The sequence below is a fragment of the Phodopus roborovskii genome, unplaced genomic scaffold, assembly GCF_943737965.1.
Source record: "Phodopus roborovskii unplaced genomic scaffold, PHOROB, whole genome shotgun sequence".
NCBI lineage: Eukaryota > Metazoa > Chordata > Mammalia > Rodentia > Cricetidae > Phodopus > Phodopus roborovskii.
The window spans coordinates 7,396,013-7,422,112 of NW_026126576.1; positions in this window are offsets into that span (position 1 = coordinate 7,396,013).

A 26,100-nucleotide genomic window follows, 5' to 3' on the forward strand; every position below is an offset into this window, starting at 1 on the left:
CAAAAAGACAGTTTAAAGTCTCCTGCGTTGCTGAAGAGTCTGCCAGACACACTATGGCCTATGGGCTGAAGATGGAAGATTACAAAAGAACTTCGGGTGACCAGGCAGTGAGTTGTCTCTGTCATTTCTAGAGTTTATATACTATCCTTCTGTGGTCTTTAAAGGAGTTGAAGACAGATAGTAATGATTATAGTTTTCATTAGTTAGGATTAAAGATAAGTTACTTAGACTTTAGACACACAAAGATAGAATAGATGATGGAATATTTTCTTCAAATCTTGCTAAATGTTAATGGACTAAATATTGTTAACTGTGATTCTTACTTGATAACTGTTGTATAATATATTTTGCTATGTTAAGGTTAAAACCCTTCTTTTTATTTAGACAGAAAAGAGGAGATGATGGGAGATGTCATTCTGTATATGTTTCTCATACTGGTTAATAATAAAGCACTGTTGGCCAATAGGAAAGGAAGATAGGAGGGACTAGGAGACAAGGAGGAAATAGGAAGTAGGAAGGAGGAGTCAAGATGGAGAGTCTGAAGAAAGCAGTATGCCGCCGGCTCCCTGGTAAGAGAAATACATAGATAAGCAGAAATGGGTTAATAATTAAGGCAGAGCTAGCCGATAAGAAACAAGTAACCGGGCCAACAGCATTGTATCAAATACAGAGTCTCTGTGTATTATTCGGGGCTGGCGCAGCAGCCGGACAAGACCGGGCGGCGGGTGGAAAAACCGTAGGCCTTACAAAACCCTTGATCTAATCTAAAAATAGATGTTGAAATATGGTATACAATATGTTTATGAGCAACATAAATAAGAGACGTGAATGTGTCAAGCACTTAGAAAATTAAAGGGCTCCAGTTTGAAAGGACAGTTCTTTTACCCTTTCTCATTTCTCTTCCTAGTGATACCCTGATGGTCTATATATCTATGGTAACATCCCTAGTTTTCCTGTTAAAGCTCCAGTCACCTGGAGAACAACCATATCGATTTCCCCACGTCCCATCTTTCAGTTCCCAGGGAAGAGATGTTAACAGATCATTTTGGGTCCTGCACAATCCAAGTGAAGACAATGCACCTAAAATAATAGAAATGAGTTATATACACATGATTGCTTCTGCTGTACCAACATTGTGTAAAGGAGACAGGCCATAGAGCATAATGGGGACTGTGGAGTGGATTGGGTAACAATATAATAGATATTTACTCTAGCTTATGGATATAAAATATTATTGTACTAAGCAAGTCTTAGATATGGATTCTATTGCTGTGATAAACACTATGACTATAAAAATTCAGAGATGACAGTGTTTATTGATAGGGGATGTCATTCTGTAAATAAGTTTCTTGTATTGGTTAATGAATAAAGCACTGTTGGCCAATAGGAAAGCAGGACTAGGAGATAAGGAGGTTTTGGGAAGAGGTAGGAGGAGATTCAAGATGTAGGACTGAGAGAGAAGAATGCCAGGACTTCTCCTGGTGGGAAAAAAAAAACATGTGGAAATACTTAGATTGAAAGAAATGGGTTAATATTTAAGACAGAGCTAGGCAACAACAAATGCTAGTAACAGGCTAACAGCTTTATATCCAATACAGCATCTTTGTGTGTTATCTGGGGCTGATGAGGCTGTGGGATCAGGTGGGTGGTAAAACCTACTCATAACAGTTTATTCCAGCTTACAACTCTCAGGTAACACTCCATTACTGAGGGAAGCCAGAGCATGAAACGAAAGGCAGGAGCTGATACAGATGCCATGGAGGAGTGCTACTTTTGGGTTCCTCCTCATGGTTCACTCAGCCTGTTTTTCACCACCCACAGAGAAGTGGCAGTACTCACAGTGAAATGGGTCTTCCACATCAATTATCATTATTGATCAAGAAAATACAACCCAGGCTTTCCCATAGGTTAGTCTGGTGAAGGTATTTTAATTGTGGTTCTCTCTTCCAGAGTGGCTCTAGCTCATGATGTGTTGACACAAAACCTAAACAGTACAAAATATACATTGCTTTCAGTATTGAGCTTGATCTTTGCACTGAAGTTTAAGTGACTTCATACATTTAGTATTTGGGATGTGCATTCAGCTAACTTTCATTGCTTTGGCAAAACACTCAACAGGATAGAGTCTGTCATGGCAGACAAGTCATGGAAGCAGGAAAGTAAGACAGTTGGTGACATTTAATCCATAGTCAAGAGGCAGAGAGAGATGAATGCTGATGTTCTATTATTTTTCTCTGGAATTTTTCCCTGGAATCCCAGTCCATAAAGTTGTGTAACTTGTATTCAAAATGTGTCTTTTTCAGTTGTTTGACTTCTCTGTAAATATCCTCACAGGCATTTCCATAAGTTTGTTTCCCAAGTTCTTCTTAGTCCATTCAAGTTGATGGTGGAGGTTAATCACTGCAGAATAAAAGCCTGTAACTCGGCTTATGCACACTCCTGACACATCAATAAGTAAACCAGAGTGTAGCTTTTGCCTTTTACAGTGCCAGGCCTATATAATGTTCTGCAAGTTCTTCTTCTATCACTTTTTATTCTGATGGTGTTTCCTTGACATTGAACCATGCCATCAAAGCTGCTTCTTAAAGGATAAACCTGACATATTTTCATTTTGAAGGATGAAAACTCATCCACAGAGAAACTTAACTTTCTGGCTACATTCATATTGCAAATGCCAGATCAATAATCCATAGCACTTTAAAATATTATCCCAAAGTTGCTCCTCTGATTTTTGCTATTGCTAATACATTCTAAGAAATTCAGTAATGGGCTCAGCATAATAGCTTCTGGTAAATCTGTGCACTATGTTATAAAAAGCATTAGTTTCTTCTTCGACCAAAATTATGTGTCGGCAGTATCACACTCTTTTTATTGAGGAGTGGAATACAGGGCTGGGAAAAGCCTCATTGGATGAAATACTTTTCATGTAAGTATGAAGGTCTCCAGCATTCACAGAAAGCTGAGTAATTAATCCTGTAATCTTAGCACTCCAACCAGGATGTATCCCTGGTGCATGAAACACATTCCCCATGGAGGGTTACTCCCTTAACCTAGAGACAGGAGGGAGGGCCTAGGCCCTACTCCAAATGACTTGGCAGATTTCAATGATTCCTCCTGGAAGGCCTCACCCTCCCTGTGGAGTGGGTGGGAATGGGATAGGAAGAAGGGTGGGGTGGATGGGAGGATAGGAGGGTGAGGGAACTGGGATTGATATGTAAAATAAGAAAATAATAATAATGATAAAATAGAAACAAAAAGAGATGGGAGGCAGAGAGGGGAGAATGATAGGGGTAATAATCAATTTCTGATTACATGAGACACGGGTTAGGTTTCCTATGTTATAGTTAAAATTGTCCTTTTGAACATAATTAAAGTTACTTCAAAATTTGTCAGTGCTTTAAAAATGAAACATAGTTATTGTGCTAGGAGATCATGTCTAACCATGAACAATCTTCAGCTTTCAATTATGCCATTCCCTTTTCTCTCTCTCTAAATCTACAGAAAGTTTTGCAAAATTGCTTAGCAAAAAAAAAAAAAAAAAAAAAAAAAAGTGTGTTACTTTTATACCAACATAATGATTCCCATTTTTTTCCATTATTGTTGTATATTTCTATTTTAGAATGCAAACTGATTCCTTCAAAGGAAGTTTCTTTAATCCAGATGCTGATTTGCCACAAAGTCAGCATATGTGAAGAGAAGCTCATGTAATTCACATATTTGAACTCAAGAGGAGAAGCTGATTCCTTTGAGAAAACGAGAGATCGTGAATTAAACTATCATTTGTATCACTACTGAGTTAACCACCTATCTTGGTAAATAAAATGGGTGCTTTGTCGAGTAGAATTCACTGTTTTCTAATAAGTTGCTGAGTTTGAGTGGGAGATGTTCCACATCAGCTAATGTGTTTATACTCTTTGTCGCTAGCTGTTGGTACTGTTGGCCTTGTTGGATGAAGTGGGTCACTGGGAATTGACCTTGAGATTTGATAGCTAAGCCCCATTACCTGTTTTCTCTTTAGTTTTGAGTATTGATGTTATGTGACCAGTCCCTCTACGTTCCTGCCATCATGCTTTCTCTGCTACTGAATTATCTCAAACTATGAGCCTAAACAGGCCCTTCCTTCTTGCTCCTTGTCAGGCATTCCAAGTTGCTCCTCATCAGCTATCTATCTATCACAACACTGAGGAAAGTAAGTAATACAGATAGCTGTAATGATATTCCTTGTTTATAAAGAAGTTTGTTCATGAATTGTTATTGCTCGGTCAGGAGTGGCTCATCAGGCTGTATCCAAGCAAAAGTATGAGCTGCTCTTTTAATTTATTTTGCTGCACTCCCAAAACTATCTTAATATAAAACAGAAACAGTTGACATGTGATGGTTGTGATAAGCATTTTCACTTTTGATCAGAGCAGTAGAGCAGCTCCCTGCTAAACCATTCACAACCTTAAAGAGACAATATTCCCAAATGGCTTTCACCTTCCCAGGTGCTAGTGAGTTGCAGAAATAGTTTTGTATTGTGGGATTGAAGCATACTTGTATGTTCTTTATGAGGTCTGTATCCTTTCAAATCCTGACTTGAGGCATTTAGACATGTTAAGTTGCCTCCTAGGATATGACTGAACCAATTATAGACTTCTCAGGTAATCTTGTTTGGCAGCAGAGAGGAGTCCATAGGGGTGGGTGCTGATTCAGAGGGGAGACAGCTCATCAGTGCTTCAGCATATAATCACTCAGCACTCCCAGTGTGTTACTAAGGCACGATCTGAATCTTTATCACCTCTGTCAGTGCTGAGCAGGCAAAGGTTTTGACGAGGCTACATGAGGGGGTTCTTCCACACACCTACCAATAGTATAGTGTCACTAATTAATGCTAAAGGACATTAATGTAAGCTTGGATGCACTTCCTTTAATTAAGTGAATTAAATTAAACCTAGTTGCTGATGATGAGTCAGTGATTGAAATGCTAGCACAAAGTTGTCCTCTAGGAAAATGAAAAAGTCTTGAGGAACTTCCCTTGTGGTCCTAATCAGTGGTTGTGCAGACCTGCTACCTGTAATGTTTTCAGCAGTTAATATATTTTGCCACTAGTTTCCATACATTTATCCTAGCTTCATGTCCCAGGGCTAACTTATGACATGTGATTATCCTTTATGTTATATTCATTAAGCAAGTACACATACATGCATGTGCACACACACACACACACACACACATATATATACATGCATATGTGCACATGCAAACATACACACATGCACACACATGCACATACACACTTGTATACTATCATCTAATCATCTTCCTAAAACCTTACAACTTAATATTTTATGATATTTATTTAGTTTGGAATAAACTTGCTTTTTTCCCCTGTCTTCTTAGACCTTAAATCTTTTCATCTCTGGTTGAAACATGGTTTCCTCCACAAAATCTCTATCAATATCCAAACCATTTCTATTTCCTGGGATTTCATATGATAATACAGCATACACTGATTTTCTAGACAAAATGGATAGCAATAAATACCATATAATTTTGTTTTCTTTCATCTTTTACATTAGATTCTTATTATATATTTTAGATCCATTTTCATCCTGTGCACTATAGTAGTTTCCCTGGGAAGATAGCTACCAATATTTCCTGTCATTCCTGATGAGGACTGGTTTTCCCTTCTTACATCTGTGCATTTTTCTTTTGGCCATTAAAATGCTACTGTAGTAGTATTGTACAACTTGCAATCCAAGTGTAGTTTCTTTTTAATTAAAAATAGGTTCTTTTCTTGTACTGTATATCCTGATTACAGTTTCTCCTTCCTCTATTACTCCCAGTTTTTGCCTACTTCTCCCATACAGGGTCATTCATTCATTTTCTGTCTCTTATCAGAAAAGAACAGAGTTCTAAGAGATAATAACAAAACATAATAAAATAAAATATAAGAAATACAAAAAAATCACATCAATGCTATACAAAAGAAACCAACAGAAGGAAAATACTCCCAAGAGTAGGCACAAGAATCAGAGATCCACTTGTTCACATACTCCGTAGTCCCATAAACTTATTGAACAGAAAGGTATATTATACTCACAGCGTATCTGGTGCAGACTCATGTAGGCCCCGTGCTTGCTGCTCCAGTCTCAGAGTTCATATAAAACAGTCTCAGTTGATTCAGAGGGTCTTCTGGTGTCTTCTATCCCTTTAGGTTTTATACTCTTTGTACCTCCTCTTCCATGGAGTTCTCTGAGCTCTGAGGAGGGATCCCATTTAAAACTGTGTTTCAAGGACTCTCTCTCTCTCTCTCTCTCTCTGTGTGTGTGTGTGTGTGTGTATGTCTGTTTCTCTCTCTTGGCATAATGTCGGGCTTTATCTGTTCCCATCTGCTGCAGAGAAAGCATCTCTGATGATTACTGAATAAGGCACTGATCGCTGAGTATAGTTGAATATCATTAGGAATCATGTTAGTAATAATTTTTTTTAGACAAGTAGTATAGTATTTGCTTTTATCCTAGGTCTCTGGGCTATATGGTTTCAGATTCTTGTCACCTAATCAGGGTTGGGTATGGTTTCTATTTCTTGGAGTGGGTCCAAAGTCAAATCTGACATTGATTGACTATTCCCACAAGTTCTGTTTCATCATCGCCTAGTCTTGCAGGCAGGACAGATTGTAGGTCAAAGCTTCTGGGGCTGGGTTGGTGTTTACATTTTCCTTTTAGTAACAGGCAGAGCTCCTTCCCAGATCAAAAACATTTTAACATAGGGGTGAAAGCTCCATGTAGGCACCAGTTCAACTCTTCTATGTTCAATGAGATGTCTCTGGATTGTCCTTGACATTGGGATCCCACTATCAGTTTGCAGGGTGAAACACATTGTCATAATAATAGCCCATGTTGTTTGAAGATTTCCATAAAACCTCTTTGGTCAAAAATTCAGTTAAATACAACCCAGTCCTGGCACTGAAAGACTGGTGACAAGAGATGCCAGTTCAAGCATAAGTATTAAAGGGCTTTGTGAATTGGTTTCCTGGGATCCAGCTACCATGAGACATGAAGAGAATTGTTTTAGACAGATAGAGTGAGAGAGGAAAATGAGAGGAATAATAAGAGAAAGGAGGGAAAGGGAGTGAAAAGAACACACACAGAGAGAGAAGGGACAAAGAAAGAGCCTAGGAGTCCATGTGTGCTATCCTGCTTACTTCAACTGAAGTATCTGGGTATGAGTGAACCATGAACCACTTGGTATGATTCATTTTCATTCATCATCCTTCCAATAAAGGATATCACATAATTCAGCTCAATGACTTACAGAGATGGTCCATTTCCTTCCATTCTGGTACAAATTCTGTAATTATAAACGAGTAAATAGTAATGGTTTTAAAATTACCAAGTTCTGAGCTGTCTAGGTATGCAAAAATAGGCAATAAAAAATCCACAATGCATAAAATGCAATCTCTTCGAGAAAGTAGGTTTGGGATTGGCCATTGATAAATCTCGTAGTACATAGATAAATGTGATGATAATTAATGTCAATATTGTTGTGACAATAACATCTTAAAATGAACTGACTTCATACAGTTTCTACTCACCTCCTACCATTGAGGATGTCACTGTTTATGTGCCTGTCTAGTGTGCATACACACACACACACACACACACACACACACACACACACACACACCTATCATCTATATTATGGGGAGGCAGTGTCCATGTTATCACTGGGTGTCTTTTCCTAATGTTCTATACCTTGCTGCCTTGAGGCAGAGTAGTCGGACTGAAGCATAAGTTTGCCAGCTAAGATGGTGGATCAGCAAGCTCAGACTTCTACCTATCTCCATCCCACCAACACAAGAGATAATAGGCATGTACAGCCATATCTGTACTATATTGGTACTGGGAATTCAAACTCAAATTATCCTGATTGCAGAGCCAGCACTCTTGTTCACTGACTATCTCCTCAACACGTGGATCTCTTTAAACCAGAATGATTTGTTTAGTGTTCTGATAAGTGGGCCTCTCACAATGAATCTATTGATTTTTGCTCTGAGTTAAAGTTACCCAATCTAAAGTGAAGTCAAGGATTCATTATTTATTTCCATGTGTATTCTGCTGTCATGTTGCTCTGAAAATGTGGCTTGATTGCTATACTCTTAAGTTAAGAATGACTGATAAGATAATTTTCAACTATGCATCCTCTCAATAACCACAAATAAAAAACAGAGATGGTCATAATATAGTTCTACTGCAGATATGACACCTTCCAATGCAGGCCCATTTCTCTTATGATTTATGATCTCCTTCTAGCTTCTTTTGGCCTCCACAATACAGTAAGTTTTGAAATCATGAGACTAATATTTCTGTAGCTTGATGCTACCTTCTCGACCATCTACCCTTGGTAAAAATATCCCCATATCCAACTGTTTGGACATGGTTTTAGACATTATATCAAAATCTCAGTGTTAGTAGCTTACATTATCTTCAATATATGCTATTTGCTTTGCTTAAAGAAGAATGTGATTTGATTAATTTTTATGATCTAAGGGGTCATTTCCCAGAAATGTCATGTAATTTCTAGAATCTTGCTTTCCAGTTCACTACACTAATTTACTGAAGAATTTAATCCCCCAAATCATATATGAATAGTAATAAGACAGTGGATAAAAAGCAATCCAGTGTTTAGAAGTGAGGCCTATACTTCAGGAAGTAGGCACATTGGCTAATTTTGGATTTCTGTATCTGCTACCATCTATATCTGGAAGAGGGTTCTAGCTTCACTGGGGTTGTGGATTATAGGCTGAGTATCTTTTGCTTTATGTCTGGTATGCACTTATGTGTGAGTACATACTATATTTGTCTTTCTCATTTTGGGTTACATCACTCAAGTGGTTGTTTGTTTTCTAGTTCTGTCCATTTGTATGTGAATTTTAGTATGTCATTGTTTTCTTCTGATGAGTAGTACTCCATTATGTAATATATGTAAATATATCACATTTTCTTTATCCATTCTTCAGTTGAGGGGCATCTAGGCTATTATAAATAATGTTGCTATGAATATAGCTGAGCGAATGTCCTTGTGGTGTGAATGTGCCTCCTTTGGGTATACATTCAACAGTGGTATAATCAAAGTGAGGGAGAAGTCATAATATAAACAAAGGAGTCAAGACCATGATGGGGAAACCTACAGAATCAGCTAACCCAAACTAGTGAGAGATCAACGACTCAGGTCTGACAACTGGGGAACCAGCATAAGAAAGAACTATATGGTGCGACTGGGATAATAGATGAGGCCACTGGCAGTGGGTCCAAGATCTAAAACTAATGTGAAAACTAAGTGGAGCCTATTATATATGGAGAGATACCTTGCTCAGTGTAGACACAGGAGGTTGCGTGATGGAGAGGTATCTTGGTCCTGTCTCAACAAGACGATGGGACAGACTTAGTAGACTTTGTATGTATGTACAGCCTTTATATTTTTGGTTGTGAGCCTAGCCTTTTACAGCTGAGCCATCTGGTAGTGGAACAGTATTTATCCCTAGTGTACGAATAGGCACTGGGAGCCTATTTCCAATAGAGGGATTCTCTCTCAGCCTAGATACATCGGAGAGGACATGGCTCTGTCCCAAATGATTTGACAGACTTTGATGATCTCTCATGGAAGGCCTTACCCTCTCTATGGAGCAGAAAAGGGATAGGATAGAAGGATGGGAGGGAGAGGGGAACTGGGATATATATATATATATATATATATATATATATATATATATATATAATTATTTCTAATTTAAATTTAAAAAGATTTATGAGAAAAAGGAGTTTTATATATGGGCCCTCAGTTCTATTGCATTGATCAATGGGTTAAGTTTTATGCCACTAACATGCTTGTTTTCTTACAGTAGCTCTGTAGTAATACAGGATGGAATAATTTGCAGCATTTTCATTTTATTACCTGCATTAAATAAAATTCTTAAAATATTCCTCTTCCTTGTTTTTACCCTCTTTAGAGTATGAATATTGATCTGCATCTAGGGTTGTGTTCAAACTCATGATCCTCTTCCTTCTGCTTTCCTAGTGATGAGGATACAGCTTCCTTTTCCCTAGTACAGGGGCGATGATGGGGTAATAGCCACGGTACTTCGAGGACCACAGCAGCCTCACACACATCTTGTTAGTACTCTTCCGCTTATCTTCTCACAGAAAGCATTTGTCTTCTTGAGATATTGCTACTCCCCTTCATGTTTAAGTGAGTTTTGTTTAAAACCTAAGGCGGTTTCAAATTATTCCCTAAAGTTGAAGAAAATATGACTCCAATTTAAATGGTGACCTCTTCATTACAGTATAAACATTGTGGAAAATTGCATAATATAGTTCAATGACACAGTGATTTCTAAACATCTCAGAGAAAGTGAGAGAATATGAGAAGATGGTTTACAGAAAAGAAACCAGAAGCTGTGGCTTTGTTTGAATAATAAGGGTATTATCAATAGGTTATTAGAAAATTGGAAACTTGCAAATATGAGAATGTATTCCTATCCATGTTCACATATGACATTTTTGAGTACACAGGAACCTGCTTTACATATTCACTACAGAGTTCCATTTAGGAACAAACCTTGTTTTCCCTAGATTCCTTGTACAAGTCTGTGTTCCTCCAAACCAAATTATTAAATGAACACTAAATTTTACACAGATTTATTTTATTATATATTTATGTATCTAGGCTTCTCTGTGTGTGAGTATATGTACAAGTGTGTATGTAAGGACAGTGAAAGAAGAAGGCATTAGATCCCAAGGAGTTAGACTTATGGGTGGTTATGAGTCACCTCATGTGGGTGCTAGAAACTGAACTTGGGTCCTCTGGAAGAGTAGGGGGCATTATTCACTACTGTTATCTCTCCAGCTCTTAACAATTAATGATTGAGGGAAAATATATGAAAGAAAAACACAAAAGAAAATTTGAGAAATTGACAAGGAAGGCTACTTACGGAGGTGATAAAGGCGAATCTCAAACATAATTAGGCAGAAAGAACTTTAGTTGGAGGTTGAAGGAAACAGAACAGAGTGTGAAAACTAAGTCTGCATTTGTGATGGAAAATCAGGTAGGCTAATATGGGTTGAGATAACTTAGGATGTGATAAAATTGTTGTAAAGAATGAACCAAAGAACTTATGCATTCACGCATCTTCTCTCTGACAGACTCTTCAGTTCTAACATTTTGTACTTTCTTCTTTCTTAAAAAATAATTGAAAAAAAATGTTTTTCTTTGCAACATATTTGGTATTAACCTTTCATAATTAAAATCTGAACTGTTGTTTTATTTATAAGAGATACTTAAAATGTTATTGCTATAGTGTACACTATTTCCCCACTTTAATAATTTGCTGGTAATACAATTATTTAATATTTTTACAGAAAGGTCAGTAAGGCCACAAAACACATTTAGCTGACAATACTAGAGTTTATATTTCTAAAAACATGTTCAGCAGTTTATAAGTTCATCTATTTCTTGTTTGTTTAGAACATTTGTGAACTGTGAATGCTACTGTTTCTCTAACTATTCTGCCTGCTTCTCTTCCTATTTCTTTCTCCTTATTTTTGTGTTCCCTTTTCTGCTCCTCCTTTCCCATCCTGTTCCTGCCCCTCCCAACTTCTACTTCTTCCTTTTTCTCCCCTCCTCCCTCTGTCTTGTTCTCCTCTAGTTATAATGAGAAGTCTGTGAGTTTTCCCAACCCAAACCAAAGCCTGATTGTAATTGCACTTTTGTATTGCTGTAATTTCTACCAGATTTGTTTGAGTTTGTAAAAATGTTATATCTCCCTTAGCAAGTTTTGCTTTTCCAAAAATGGGTTTGCAGTTCAGAAGCAATGTACTTAAGTAAATTGTTCAAGGCTATGGATTCAGTTATAACAATGATAAAATAAAGAAAGAAAGAAAGAAAAGTGGGTTTTTTTTTGTGCTGTTGAGACATAATTTTTGGCCATCTTAAGAGATAAATTGTGGTAGTGCAATATATGAGTGGAATGTGGTCATAATGTAATAATTTGTGTTTCTATTTCTTCAAGCATGAACCATTTTAAAAAATGGGATCTCAAACTCTTCCAATGATTGTGAATTACATCATAGAAAACATGATGAATAGTTACCCATCTATGTTATAGAATACTAGACTAGATGTCCTGTGATTTTAAGGTGGTAACTCATATCTAACTCAGGCAAACCTTTTGGGAATGGCACTTTCATCTCTTTCAGATAGACACAGCATAACCTACTGTAGCTTGCTCAGTTCAGGTTTTAGGATTTCCTAGGACTTCCATGTGGTTTTCCATAATGACTATGGCAATTTTTTTTCAAACCACTAATACATTGAGGTTGTATTTTGTCCACATTACATGGTAGCATCAGTGATTTTTGGTAGCATCAGTGATTTTGTCATTTTGTTGTTATCTCACTGAGGTTTTTTTTTTTTTTTTCTTAGAAAAACTGTCTATAGTACAGTAAACTTGGCCATTTGTATACCTTCTTTTAAGAAGTGTCTATTTAGGTTTAACACCCTTCATATCTGGCAATGCATTTATTTGGTGTTTAGCTGTTGTAGTTCCTTATATATTCTTCATATTAATCCCAAGTCATGGTACTAACTCTTTTTAAATTGCTGTTGAATTCAAATGGCTAGTAGTTCATTGAGGGTATTAGTACATGAGTTCATGATTAATATTAGCCATTCTTTGTCTTTTCTTCTTGTGCTCTTATCGGGTTTTGCTATTAGGCTTATTCTGACTTTGTAGAATATATTTTGGAGAACATTCTAATTGGCATTTATGACTAATGCTTGTATGTGGGACCCAGTAATCACAGTCACAAGGCTATGTGTCTGGGAGGAAACCTCTCTTTCCTGTGAATGGACTCCTGGTGGATCTGAGGATTGAGGCCTCTACAAACCACATGTTTGAAAGATCTGTTGCAATGAGCATCTTTCTTAGCTAAGTATGTTCTCAAAAATTGAAAGCTGAGCATTTGTATTAAAAACTGAAATTTTAAGGATGTGGGTTTAGGAGAAGAACTCTTCTAGTTCTTATGAGGGAAAATGTGTGGACAGAACACAAGCTGGAGGCCATGACAGGTGCAGCTCCTAAAGCTGAAGCAGGTGCAGCTGTCCTTTGCCCTGAGATGCACATACTGGCTCAAGGCTTCTGGCAATAGCAGGGACCAACTGCTGGCCTCTGAGGCAATAGCTGTAGTTGCTGCTAGGTTCTGGAGGTAAGAGGATGACCAATCAGAATGCCTTTTTTGGAGCAGTCAGTTCCCAAAACAGACATAGAATTTGTGCAGTCCATAGTGGTCAGTTACTATGAAGAAGATTTTTTGCACTCTGTCCCTTGATTTCTTTCAGCAGTTTGAAATCTCTTGCTTTACCGGTGGCCAGAGGCCTGGGATTGACATTGAGATTTGCCTGTTTTTTGTTGATGGCCTTTTAAAAAAAATTATTTTTTCCTTATCTTACATATTGATCCCAGTTCTCTCTCCCTCCCATCCTGTCATGCTCCCTGACACCTCTCCCATCCCATTCCCCACCCACTCCATAGGGAGGGGGAGGCCTTCCGGGAGGGACTAACAAAATCTGTCAAGTCCAGGGCCTCCTTCCTATCTCTAGGTTAAGGGAGTATCCCTCCATGTGGAATGTGATCCCAAAGTCCTGTGCATCAGGAATACATCCTGGTTCCACTGTCAGAGATCCTGTAGACTGTCCTGTAGACTGCCCAGGCCTTCTAATTGAGACCCATGTTCAGGGAGTCTGGGTCGGTCCAATGGTGGTTTCTCAGCTATCAGTCTTGGGGTCCATGAGCCCCTCCTTGTTCAGGTCAGCTGTCTCTGTGGGTTTCCCCAGCCTGGTCTTGATCCCTTTGCTCATCACCCCCCTCTCTGCAACTGGATACCAGGAGTTCAGCTCAGTGTTTAGCTGTGGGTATCTGCTTCTGTTTCCAACAGCTACTAGATGGAATTTCTATGATGGCATATAAGTTAGTTATCAATCTCATTATCATGGAAGGGCATATAAGGTAGCCTCTCCACTGTTGCTCAGATTGTTAATTGAGATCATCCTTGTAGGTCTCTGGACATTTCTCTTCAAACCCATAATTGCTCCATCTATTATGGTATTTCTTTCCTTGCTCTGGTCTATTCGTCCCCTGACTCAATCTTCGTGGTTCCACATGTTCTCCTCTCCTCCCCTTCTCTTACTCCTAGCTCCCTCTCCACTCACTGCCCCCCCACCCCATGCCAGCACTCCCAATATTCTCAGGAAATCTTGTTTCTTTTCCCTTCTGTGTGGGACCTTGTATGAATCTCTTAGGTTCCTCCTTGTATCCTAGTTTCTCTTGTGGTTTGAATTGTAGGCTGGTGATCCTTTGCTCTATGTCTAAAATCCATATATGAGTAATCATGTTCCTCTTTTTGTGACTGTCTTACCTCACTCAGGATGGTTTTTTCAAGTTCCATCCATTTCAAGATTCCATTATTTTTTCCCCTGAGTAGTATTCCATTGTGTAAATGTACCACATCTTCTTTATTCATTCTACAGTTGAGGGACATTTAGGTTGTTTCCAGGTTCTTGCTATTACAAATAATGCTGCTATGAATATAGTTGAACAGATGTCTTTGTTGCATAGATGTGGATCATTTGGGTATTTGCCTAAGAGTGGGATGCCCCATCCTGTGGTAGACTGATTCCCATTTTCCTGAAGAATCACCATACTGGTCTCCAAATGTGTGTGTACAATTTTGTACTCCCACCAGCAGTGGAGGAGTGCTCCACATCCTCTCCAGCATAAGCTATCATTGGTGTTTCTGATTTTAGCCATTCTGACAGAAGCAAGATAGTATCTCAGAGTTGTTTTGAAGGGGCTGAGAAAGGTATCAGAGAAACATCACCCTTTACAATAGCCACAAACAACATAATGTATCTTGGGGTAACACTAACCAAACAAGTGAAAGACCTATATAGCAAGAACTTTGCATCTTTAAAGAAAGAAATTAAAGAAGATAACAGAAAATGGAAAGATCTCCAATGCTTTTGGAAAGGTCTGATCAATATGGTAAAAATGTCAATCTTGCCTAAAGCAATCTACAGATTCAATGCAATCTCCATCAAAATCCCAGCACAGTTCTTCACTGAACTTTAAAGTATAATACTCAACTTTATATGGAAAAAAACAAAACAAAAGACCCAGGATAGCCAAAACAACCCCGTACAATAAAGAAATTTCAGGAGGCATCACTATCCCTGACTTCAAGCTCTATTATAGAGCTATAGTTCTGAAAACTGCTTTTTGGTGGACTTTTAGAAATTGTTTTTTCTGTTGAGAATTCTGGTCAACCCCTTGATTGTTTAGTTTTCCCTCAATGATTGCCACCAAAAGGCAGCTTTTCCTCTGTGATCTTGCTATTATTTGTGACAGTGTCTTGTGCAGAGTACCCCTGTACAGAAATCTTGCCTGGGAAGTTGCCAGAATGTTGGCTTTAGTATGAAAAAAAAAAGCTCACTGTTTTCCTATGAAACACTTTAAGGCTATCTGGAACAATTAGTACTTCAAACAAAATCAGCAACATCACCAACTGTCAGTCTCAGCACCATATCACAAAGATAAACTAACTGCAACTAAGTATTGCAGGTGCCTTGTTCAGTTTTTACCAACATCCTTATAGTAGTACTTCCTTGAGAGCTCTTGTGTCAGATCACATTGAGTTTTTTTTTTAATCAGCTAAACAAACAACAACAACAACAAAACTGATGCATTTCATGCTCATATCAAACTCATAATGTACCTCTCTCAGCCTGCCAACTGCTGCAATTGTAAGCATACACTACCACCGATTACTACATCATTATTTTAGTGGCATCTTGTTCCACCAATATATTTGTGGTACTGGCCTTAGTATGTGGCTTTGTTGTGCAGACTTGATCCCTTATAAGGAAATGGAGGGGACCTTGGGAGTGGTCTGAGTATCCTGCATAGCAGAATCCTGCAGTTCCAGGGGCAGAAGATCATTGTAGCTATTTAACTGAGGGTGGAATATGAAGACTCAAGAATCTCTTTTGGAAAAGAACAAAGGGGAAAGGATGGGATGGTATATAGGTAGATTAGTATATCTTTTTGTGAAGTATTTTAGCAACCATTAGGTATAGACAACTATATTGATATAGATTCTTGTATATTGATACATAAAAATAATTTTGTATTTCTGTCTTAGATAATTTGTATATTGTTTTAGACTTGAAATCATATTTGTCAAATATAGGGTTCTCTTTCTGTTTACAATGCTTTTCACACAACTGTAAAGTTATTTTCATCATATTGTATATATGCATGTTTCTACATAGGCTTAAGATATTTTGTATATTGATACAATGTAAGGATACTTTTGTCATTTTTGCACTATACAGTTCTACCTCTGATCAAGATATTTACATACATATGTATATAGTTACAATTTCAAGATCATTGCCCTCATGCTGCACATCTGTTTAAAGATTGTTTACTTTTATATAGGAAGTTTCAGTCAGTAAGCAATTGTTTTGAGAATTACAGGTTATAGCCACCCATGCTTCTCATACCTAGTTATATCATTCAGGTTCTCTAAATGGTCAGAGATGTACTGACTCTAGATACTTAATCTTCAAACACTTGAAAGACCTACAGGATATAGCATTTAAGTGTTTTAATAATTTAGAACACTGTTGACATGAGACACATTTGCTCCTTGCAGCATTAAGCAATTCCTGAGAGTATAATTGGCACTGGTGACCCTCCATTTGGAGTTTGTTTTCTTCTTGGCAAAACTGGCTTATTGAACAAATAACTGTCCTTGCCTTGACTGCTGACAGTGAACAAACTGCCCTAAACTGAACAAGCAGAATATAAGCAAAGAGACTGCAGAACCTTGCCAAGACAGGGTAGGACAGTCAAATTTACTGCTTCTGACAGTGGTCTGTCACGTACTCTAGGCTTTAGCCAAACTTGCCCTAACATTACTAGGAGACCTTGGATGACTGACTAGGTAGCCAACTGTTTGTCATTTCTTCTACCTTTAGGAAGTTGCCTGCTTGCACATCTTGTTTACCCAAGTAATGTTATTTTCCTTCTCAGGTCTTTAATAAACTTGGAGACTAAGATTGTCATGACTAATGTCTTCTCTTATCTTAGCTAGAGTATATTAAGTACAAGACTTAGACTTTCCAGATTAGGACAGCTATTGGAGTAATCTCTGTAACATGTCATTTACCATTGGCCTGGAAACTTTGTCTTTGTTTCTTGCTTATGTTTCTCTTGCTGGTTGTAAGTCTAAATTTGTGTATGTTTCTCCTAGACTATATTTGATATCTCTTATCATTGTATATAGTTTTTGTATCAAGTTTAAAACCCTCTTATTTAGACAAAAAGGGGAAGTGTAGTAGTATCTTGTTCCTCTAATAGATTTGAGGTACCAGCCTTAGGTTGTGGCTTCAGTGTGTAGATTTGATAATCTCTAGTAAGGATGAGGAGGGGTCTCACTCTCTTCCTTGGGGAGTGATCAGAGCATTCTGCATGGCAGAATTGTGGGCCCCCAGGTGCAGAAGACAACAGCTATTTACCTTAATTGTGTGGGTATTCCCCAAAATAAATATCTGCTATTCTCTATTTGGACATTCATGGACTTCCTTTATTTAGCATGCCTTCACATTGTTTATAGTAGATGACATGCATATTTCTTTTGTGTACTCCAGTGTCTGACCTTTTATTTCCTTCTCTCAATGAAGAATGGAGAGAACAGAGAAAGCAGCTTATCTGCTTACCTGGTTTTAAACTTTTCCTGTGACAGTTCAGGTCATCATAGTATAAAGTCTTCCACTGGCTCTCTGTTTATTAATGCTTTGTACCGTACAGGGAGATTTTGACATGATACTGGCCACTACACAGGAACCTAAGACTCCCAGGACTCAGAAAGTGATATCTCTCTTTCTGGATGTTTGTAAGTAAACCACCCACACATCATTACATCTGCTAGCACATTCAGTAACAAATCTGTTGTTGTTACTATCATTGCAGTGAATCCTTTACATAGTACTTTCTTTCTATAAGGCACTGTTTGATGCTACTTTGTCACATAAGCCTACATACAACCCATGGATGAAAGATTTCCTTTGTTACTTGATTTTAGAGGAGAAGGAAAACAGTGATCAAGAGCAGTTAAAAGTCTTGCCTGTGGTCACATAATTAAGTAGCACATGTTGACATAGGATCAGGTTTCACAGCCCTTGTTTATACTTCCAGTCACTACCAACAGCACCTTCCTGAACACACACACACACACACACACACACACACACACCATCATCATCATCACTATTAGTACTAACCCCCATGCTCCTCCAAGGCAGGGTTGATATGTAGCTCTAGAATACTGTTGCCATACACAAAAATAAGCATGTGGGTGTGGCCCAGATGCTCATGCTACCAGAAAAGCTTCCAAGTAATTTGGCTCTCCAATTTTGTTTACGGACACTGGCTTTAATTGATAGTTCCCCTGGTTGTCAAAGTATGAGACAGAATTGAGAAAATCTTCATGGAAGGGATTTTTATAAATCCATCTTTTATTCTTTCCTGTTTTGCCACAGGCCAACATAATGTAGAATTATTTTTAATGCCAAGTAATCTTTCTGGGCTGTTGTAGTTTTTGCCATTATTCACTTTTACAATGGGAAATAATCTCATACTTCTTGCATTCTTGTCCTGTTGTTCTACCCAAAAGAGTTTATTTATTTTCCTCCCTCATGACTAGTTAGAAACTGCAAATTTTCCTGTTGAAATTGTATGTTTATATTATGAGCCTGTCCATATATGTACAAATATTGTATGCATGTATGCAAAACTCTAAAAACTGTTTTCTTTGTCTTACAGAATTTTATATATATATATATATATATATATATATATATATATATTATGAAATAGGTTTAATATGCCCCACCCTTTCTCTCCTCTATTTCCCATGTATCCCGAGATTTTAGCTCTTAATCACACACTTAATCTTGTGTATGTCTTGTGCAGGTAACCACAGCTGCTATGAGTTCCTGCCAGTGAGAAGCATTTTATGTCCAGAAGATGACATTTTCAGGTGCCCCTCTTCTGGCTCAGAGATGTTTTCATCTTGTCTGTGATTTCCCTCAGCCTAGGTGCTGTTGGGGGTATTATAGATCTTCCATTCAGGGTTGAACAGAGTCTCCTATTCTCAGCAATCTTGCCAGTCATCCACATTTCCCACTAAATAAAGGAACTTCAATGCCCAAGGTTGAGAGCAGCCAAGGTCTATGGGTATAAACATAAATATTTAGAGGGCAATTTGACAGCTTGACCCTTTAGCAAAACAAAAATGTCAGATTCTCCCATAGGGCCATGAGATTTTGACTAGGATTAAAGTATCATATGGGAATGTCCATCCTGTGTGATAGGCCTTAGAAACAACCAGAAAGCAGATAGTTACCCCATAGCAGCTATATCACTATTGTACCCAAAGATACATCTTGCCTGAGAGCTTGGTACTGCAGCATGAGATTCTTGATATATTTTGTTGCCCAGCAACCTGCATAGGACCTTCCACATTGTGAAAGCAGGGAAGAAGTTTACAATTGGCTTGAGAAATATTGCCTTATGTTATGCAGAGAAAGTTTCTATGTCTTAAGCAATAAGGTCAAGCCTTGTAGTTATGATGGGTGAGCAAGGCAATGGCGATAGCCTGTGTTGTTGTAAAGCTTCTGACAAATAAGTAGTAGGGAGGTATCTCATACCTTACACTAAAGTTTTTATGTATAATTCATATCTTCTGGGAGCAGTATTGTCTATACATGGAGGGTCATTCTACTTGAACTCTCTTGTGTTATGGGGGTAGGAATGGGGGTGGCTATAAATTGTTCAGCCATTTGAGGGTAGTTTCTCTAGAATCTAAAAATTGGACTGCGTGTGTCCCATCTATATTATTTTAGAAAACATATCTTACTATACAGACAGCTCGGTGCCCATGTTCATAGCTTCTCTGTTAAAAACTAGTGAGATTCACCTTAGCTATCCATCAAGAGAGAAATTGCTAAGAAAAATATGGTGCTTTGCACAATGCAATACTACTCACTTATAAAGAAAAAATAAAATAATAGATTTTAGGTAAATGGATGAAGCTGGAAAACAAGTATACTGAGTAAGGTAATTCAGGCCTAGAAAGACAAATAGTATATGTGTTCTGTCATGTGGAGTCACGGTCACAAATCATTTGTTTTTGTCTTTTACTTGGATAATAAATAAAAGCATGTAGACTAGAAACATACATCCCCTATGGAGGTAAAACATGTTAAGAAATGGAGAACCTCATAGATTATATGTAAACAAGGTGAAATACTGGGGGGATGAAGAGCTTATTAAGCAGGTATGGGTGGGATAGTAATATAGCAAAAATCAAAAGGGTGAAAATAAGAACTAACCCAAAATGAAGGCATATAAAATATACCATATGGGAGTTTACTATCTTATAATCCAACATAAAAGATTTTGTAGAGATAGTAGACACATGTAAAATGAGAAGAGAAGGAAAATACTGAAAGTTAAAAGATTAAATGGGTATAAGAATTATGAAAGTGGAGTAGGGGGCTTGCCTAAAATTAAGAATCTATGAAAAAATCTTTAGAGAAACCTAGTAGTTAGTAAACTAATTTATAATAAAACGCCCATGTATCTATCCGTTTATCATATATCTATCAATCCAGCCATCTATCTATAGCCATATAGATATATGTGCATATATATTTTAGGTTAATTTAGGATTAACTAATCTTGGTTGTCAATGTTAACACAGTATCATTGGTATATAGAGAGGCATGAGATATTTGAAGAATCTGATATTTCTGTAGTCTAATGCAGACAAGTGTCTGGAAAATAAAATCATTCTCAATATCTTGGTTACACAGTGAATGGTATAGAAATAGAGTATCAAAATGAAACAAATGTAGGCAATTTTTGTATCCATATATTTATGGACAACTTTAACTATAAGGACATACATCTTACTTGACTCTGGCCTCTCCAAACCTTTTAAGGACTCTTGGTTCTTTTACAAGGTGTACTGAGACATTTTGTTATAACAATGAGAAGTCACAAGTTATGCTGAGAAAATAACACCAAAGTAAAATAATTTCAGTGAAGCAATAAACTTTATTATCCTTCAACTCTCCTCTCAATCAGGCAATTTCCTGTGCTCTAAACCTAGGGTCATAACAATGTCACTTTCATTGTCACTAATAATGAGTCCATAGCTATATAATAATCAGAGTGGTGTTAACTTCCCAGAAAATAGCTATTAGAACTAGAATTAGATTTTCAGGTAAAAAGTATAATTTCTGACCTCAGAAGGTTTATAAAAATGGTGTATGAATTATATAGTATATATGAATATCTTAAGAGTCTAACAAAGCATGTTTTTATCTGTAAAGTTAGATGCTATATCTAGTTCCTATTAAGGCATAATGAGATACTCAGATGCCATTATGATAATAGTTTGTGTTGGAGAAATCTAAGCAGGACTCTTGCTTTGAGGGCATGGATACCAAGTATGTTCGGTTGTCACAACTCAGACATTCCGACAAAGAGGGGTAAAATAGAAGAAGCAGCGATCACATCCTGAGACAGTCTACTTCGATGAAGAGTCATCACAGCAGAAACTAATAAAGAGGAAAGGTATGGTTAAAACTTTCATTCCCTTACATTCTGTCTGGGTGTTTCTACAGATTCCGGTGTACAAGCTTTACTGCTTTGAGATTCTCAATGATCATCAAAGCCATTGCCTCTAATTCAGTTAGCAGTAGATTCACCCTGTACCCTTACACTATAAATCAAGGCCAAGCTCTGCACTCTGTTTGAAAAAAGGTTGGAACTGAGTCCCAGATCAGTGTAAGACCATCTGCACCACAGTGAGGCCATCCAATTGCAATAGGCTCTGCCCTGGTTGCCAGACTAATTATGGAAATATTTTAGTGTATAACTGATTGGGCTTAAAATTCACCATCATCCCAGTTTTATTTTATTAGATTCTTATTGCTTTCTCTTTGGAACCAGGAGACTTTATGTTGAAGGCAGAGGGATAAGTGTTTGGGCATTTATAGATTACTGTTTCTCAGAGTGTCTTTTGCCACATGCTAATGCTGCATAGTTTAGGAAGAATATAAAAATCTGTGACCAAGCTCGTTAGTGGAATGCTGCAGGCTTGTTTCTTCATAATGAATGTTACAGAACAGGAACAGGGTGAGGCAGGTAGGGCCCTTACCTCATTATGCCATTCCAAAAACATCTTCAGTAATTAAAATAAGACATTTAATGGCATACTAATTAAATTTTTAGTGAAAAGTCTATGGTGACTATCATACAAATTCTAATTTACTGTAATAAAGTCTTAAAAAATATAACTTGGCTATATAAGGAAGCCACACAATCGTTTACCCAGTATCAACTCTGTATAATTCTCTAGGTGAATGTCCATATGATGAGAATGGCTACTTAGCAGACATGAAGCCTTCCTTAGTATTTTACACTTTTACTACCAATGGCATTTTTCTGTATTTATTCAACTGTGTGTGTGTCCTTTTTTCCTGCATTCTCTCCTTCTAACCAAATTTTTGAATGTTATACTATATCCACAGTTAAAGCTGTTTCATAAAATGTGTACACGTTATAGTTTAGGATCTCTACATGAGGAGGAACAAGCAGTGCAGGGAACCATGGAGTTGGCTTGGCCTAGCTGGCTTGAGAAATATAAATCATAGGTTTTTCAGGTCAAAGCCCATGACTCCTGGGGCACAATGTGCATTTCTGTTCCTGAGAAACCGATGCAATCCCTCAGGCAGTGAAGTGTTCAGGCCACTCAGTGTTTCTCTGTATGTTCCCTTAGTAATGAAGGAAGCATGGACGCTTGACAGGACAATTGGTCTTAGACATTAATCTTGTGAACCCTGTATAGCTTGAAAATGTCATTTTATCCTGGAAATGACAAGTGAATTGACCCTGACAATTGCCATTGTATTCTGTCCCTGATAAAGGTGTAAAAAGTCTAACTGTACTCAATAAAATTGGCACCGCCTCAGTCTTGCTGTGGCCACTCCAACCTGAACTTGGTTTCATTCCTGTGTCCATATCAGGGGATGTTTGCCCACTAAGTAATCACAGGTACTTATAAGTTTTACTTTCTGAATATGGGTGGTCTTGCTTAATATTATACATTCTAAGAGAACTCACTTTTCTGCAACTTCCATGATTTCCTTTACAGATGAATAATAATTCATTTTGTAAATGTACTACATTTTCAATACCTATTTGCCTGTTGGTGGATAACTAGACTGGTTCCATTAGTGAATATAGTAGCAGTAAATATGGATGTGCAAATGTCTACATGATAGGATCGAGTCCTCTTTGCATACACCCAGGAATGGAATAGTAGCCATTGGACAGTAGTGATTTCAATTTTTAGAGGAATTCCCAAGTTTATTTCCTTAATGACTGTATTAATGAGCACCCCCATCAAGTGAGTGAGTTCTCTTTCCCCACATCTGCAACTTTTATTGTTATATTTCTTAATGATAACTCTCTAATGAGTCTAGGTAGTATCTCAAAGTCATTTTAATTTATATTTTTCTTAAGACTAGAGATACTGAACCCTTAAAATAGTTTTATATATTTGTGATTCCTTGGAAAACTGTAGCGGGTTTTTCTTTGCACCACCAGCTACTGAACAATGACAATGAGACTTCTTATTAATTACAAAATCTTTGCTGGCTGGTCCGCTGAGTTGATTAAAGTGAGGAGTTAATAATGATGAGACCTTGCACTCAGTTTAGGCTTGCTCCCAACTAACACTTAAATTAACCCTTTCATAGTAATCTATGTTCTGCCAGATAGCTTGTTACCTTTCCCCAATACCAATATCTTCTGTTCCTCTGCTTCTTTCCCAGAGTTCCTGTCTCTCCCTGGAAGTTCTGCCTACCTTGTCTTGCCTAGCCATAGGTTGTTCAGCTTCTTATTAATCCAATCAGAAGCCACCTTAGGCAGATGAGGTTAAACAGAGACATCTTTACACTGTGTACAAAAGATAATCTCAGCATACCGCCACCTTTAGTTTCAATAAATGTCTCTTTCTCTAACATCAATGAACTATATACAACAAGAGCAATCGTCAGGTAAGAATTACATTCACAAGGTCTAGTCCATTTGTATTTGGCAACTTTGGAGTAAGTAATCTATTATCTGTTCTATCTTTATGATCCTAGGGTTTTGTACCTACTTAACTTTGTAAGACTCTAAACCTTAATTAACTTTAACATCCCTTTTATGAGTCTCTTTTCTAAATTTGATAACTAAGAAAAGAGTAAAACTGTAACTATTTAGTCTTGAACCCCATCAAAGACCTGAGTAAATGGGAAATGAAGAACAAGAAACTTCCAAAACTATAGAAATGACAACAAGCTGTATCAACAATCACTCAAGGTTCCTCTGCAGTGATGAAGCATTCATCTTCAGCCTCCAAGCTCAGAATGTCTGACAGACTTTTTAGTGAAGCAGGAATTTTGATGGTCTTGCCTACCTTGTCATGTCAAAGTTTATCAGTAGACTTCCTTTATGTCCTGATTGTTTAATTTGGACAGCAGTTGAGGCAATGGCTAGCTTTGTAACATTTAAAGCAATCTCTATATGAAGGTTCTTCAGTGCCCATCATCTTTGAAGTAGATTGGTGCTGCCAGAAGCAGAAATATCTCAATGTCATGAATAGTCTTATGTTATTAAAACATCTTAAATGCCATATTCTGTAGATTTCTGAAGACCACTTATATATCTAAAATATATCTCTGTTTAACCCTGAAAACAAACCCATGACTACAAGATGATTGCTATAGGTGACTAACTACTAATCTGCCTTTCAAAATTATCCTAAATAGTTTATAATAGTAGCTTTCAAGGACTATAACTTTGCTTTATATTTTAAGAAGAGTTGCATAGCCATGATACAAGAAACATACATTATGTTGTAACAAAAACCTTAAATTTGAATCAATAGACAAAACCACTCTTCTTTCTTTTCATTCCCCATTCCCATTTATTTTGTTTGTTTCTTTGTTTTTTTTTTTTTTCTTCAATAGATAGGGGAGAAAAATAGAGGAAAAAAAATGAAAGAAAGAATAAAATCCCTTAATATAACCTCCTTGGTTTAGTTTCTTCCCTGACCATGACCAGTAACAACTTCTAATCAACCCCGCTTAACATAACAAGCATCCATAACCCACTGAATGAACATAAAACTACCACTCCAACTTTTGAGAACGTGAGCATCATGTTCTTAAAATTACTTCCTGTTGTCTGTTTTGTTCTGAAAACCCACAAACTTTTAAGGGTAACATACATATCTGCATTAACAGAAGTATGGTATATGCGGTGTGTACATATTTTCTGTTCAATCTGAGTAGATAAAAGGAATTTGTCAACTTTATAAGTCTGTTTAAACTAACAAAACTGTAATATAAATCTACATCCATGCCTTTTGAAGGGGTGGAATATAATAATAAGTCATGAGGACTCTGTACCCACAATTTATCATGTCTCATCTAGTCTCAGAGCTGGTCCCATGTAGAAGGATCAACATGTACATCATGGATCTTGTAATTATTCTTGGCTTCTTTCTTCATGTTTTGGAGAATTTTCAGGATGTCTCCCCGAGTAAAATATTATCTTTATTAATTTTGAAGGACTCTACAGCTTTGTGGAAACAAAGGCAATAACTCTCTCCTAATGCAGCTTCATTTTGAAATTAAGATATCTGGTTTAATGTAGCAGTTTATTTTTACCACAATCCAATGTCTCTCAGTTGTTACAGTTTTTCTTGTTCATTAGCATTTAATAATGTTAAAGTTAATAAAAAAATATATAGAGGTTAAATGTCCTGTGATATGGTATTTCCCTTCTGTATATGGCTTATTCTGTGTCTATTACTTTACTATATTTTTTAAGACTTCACTTTATTTTCAAACTATCTTTTCAATGACTATTTGTAGAAA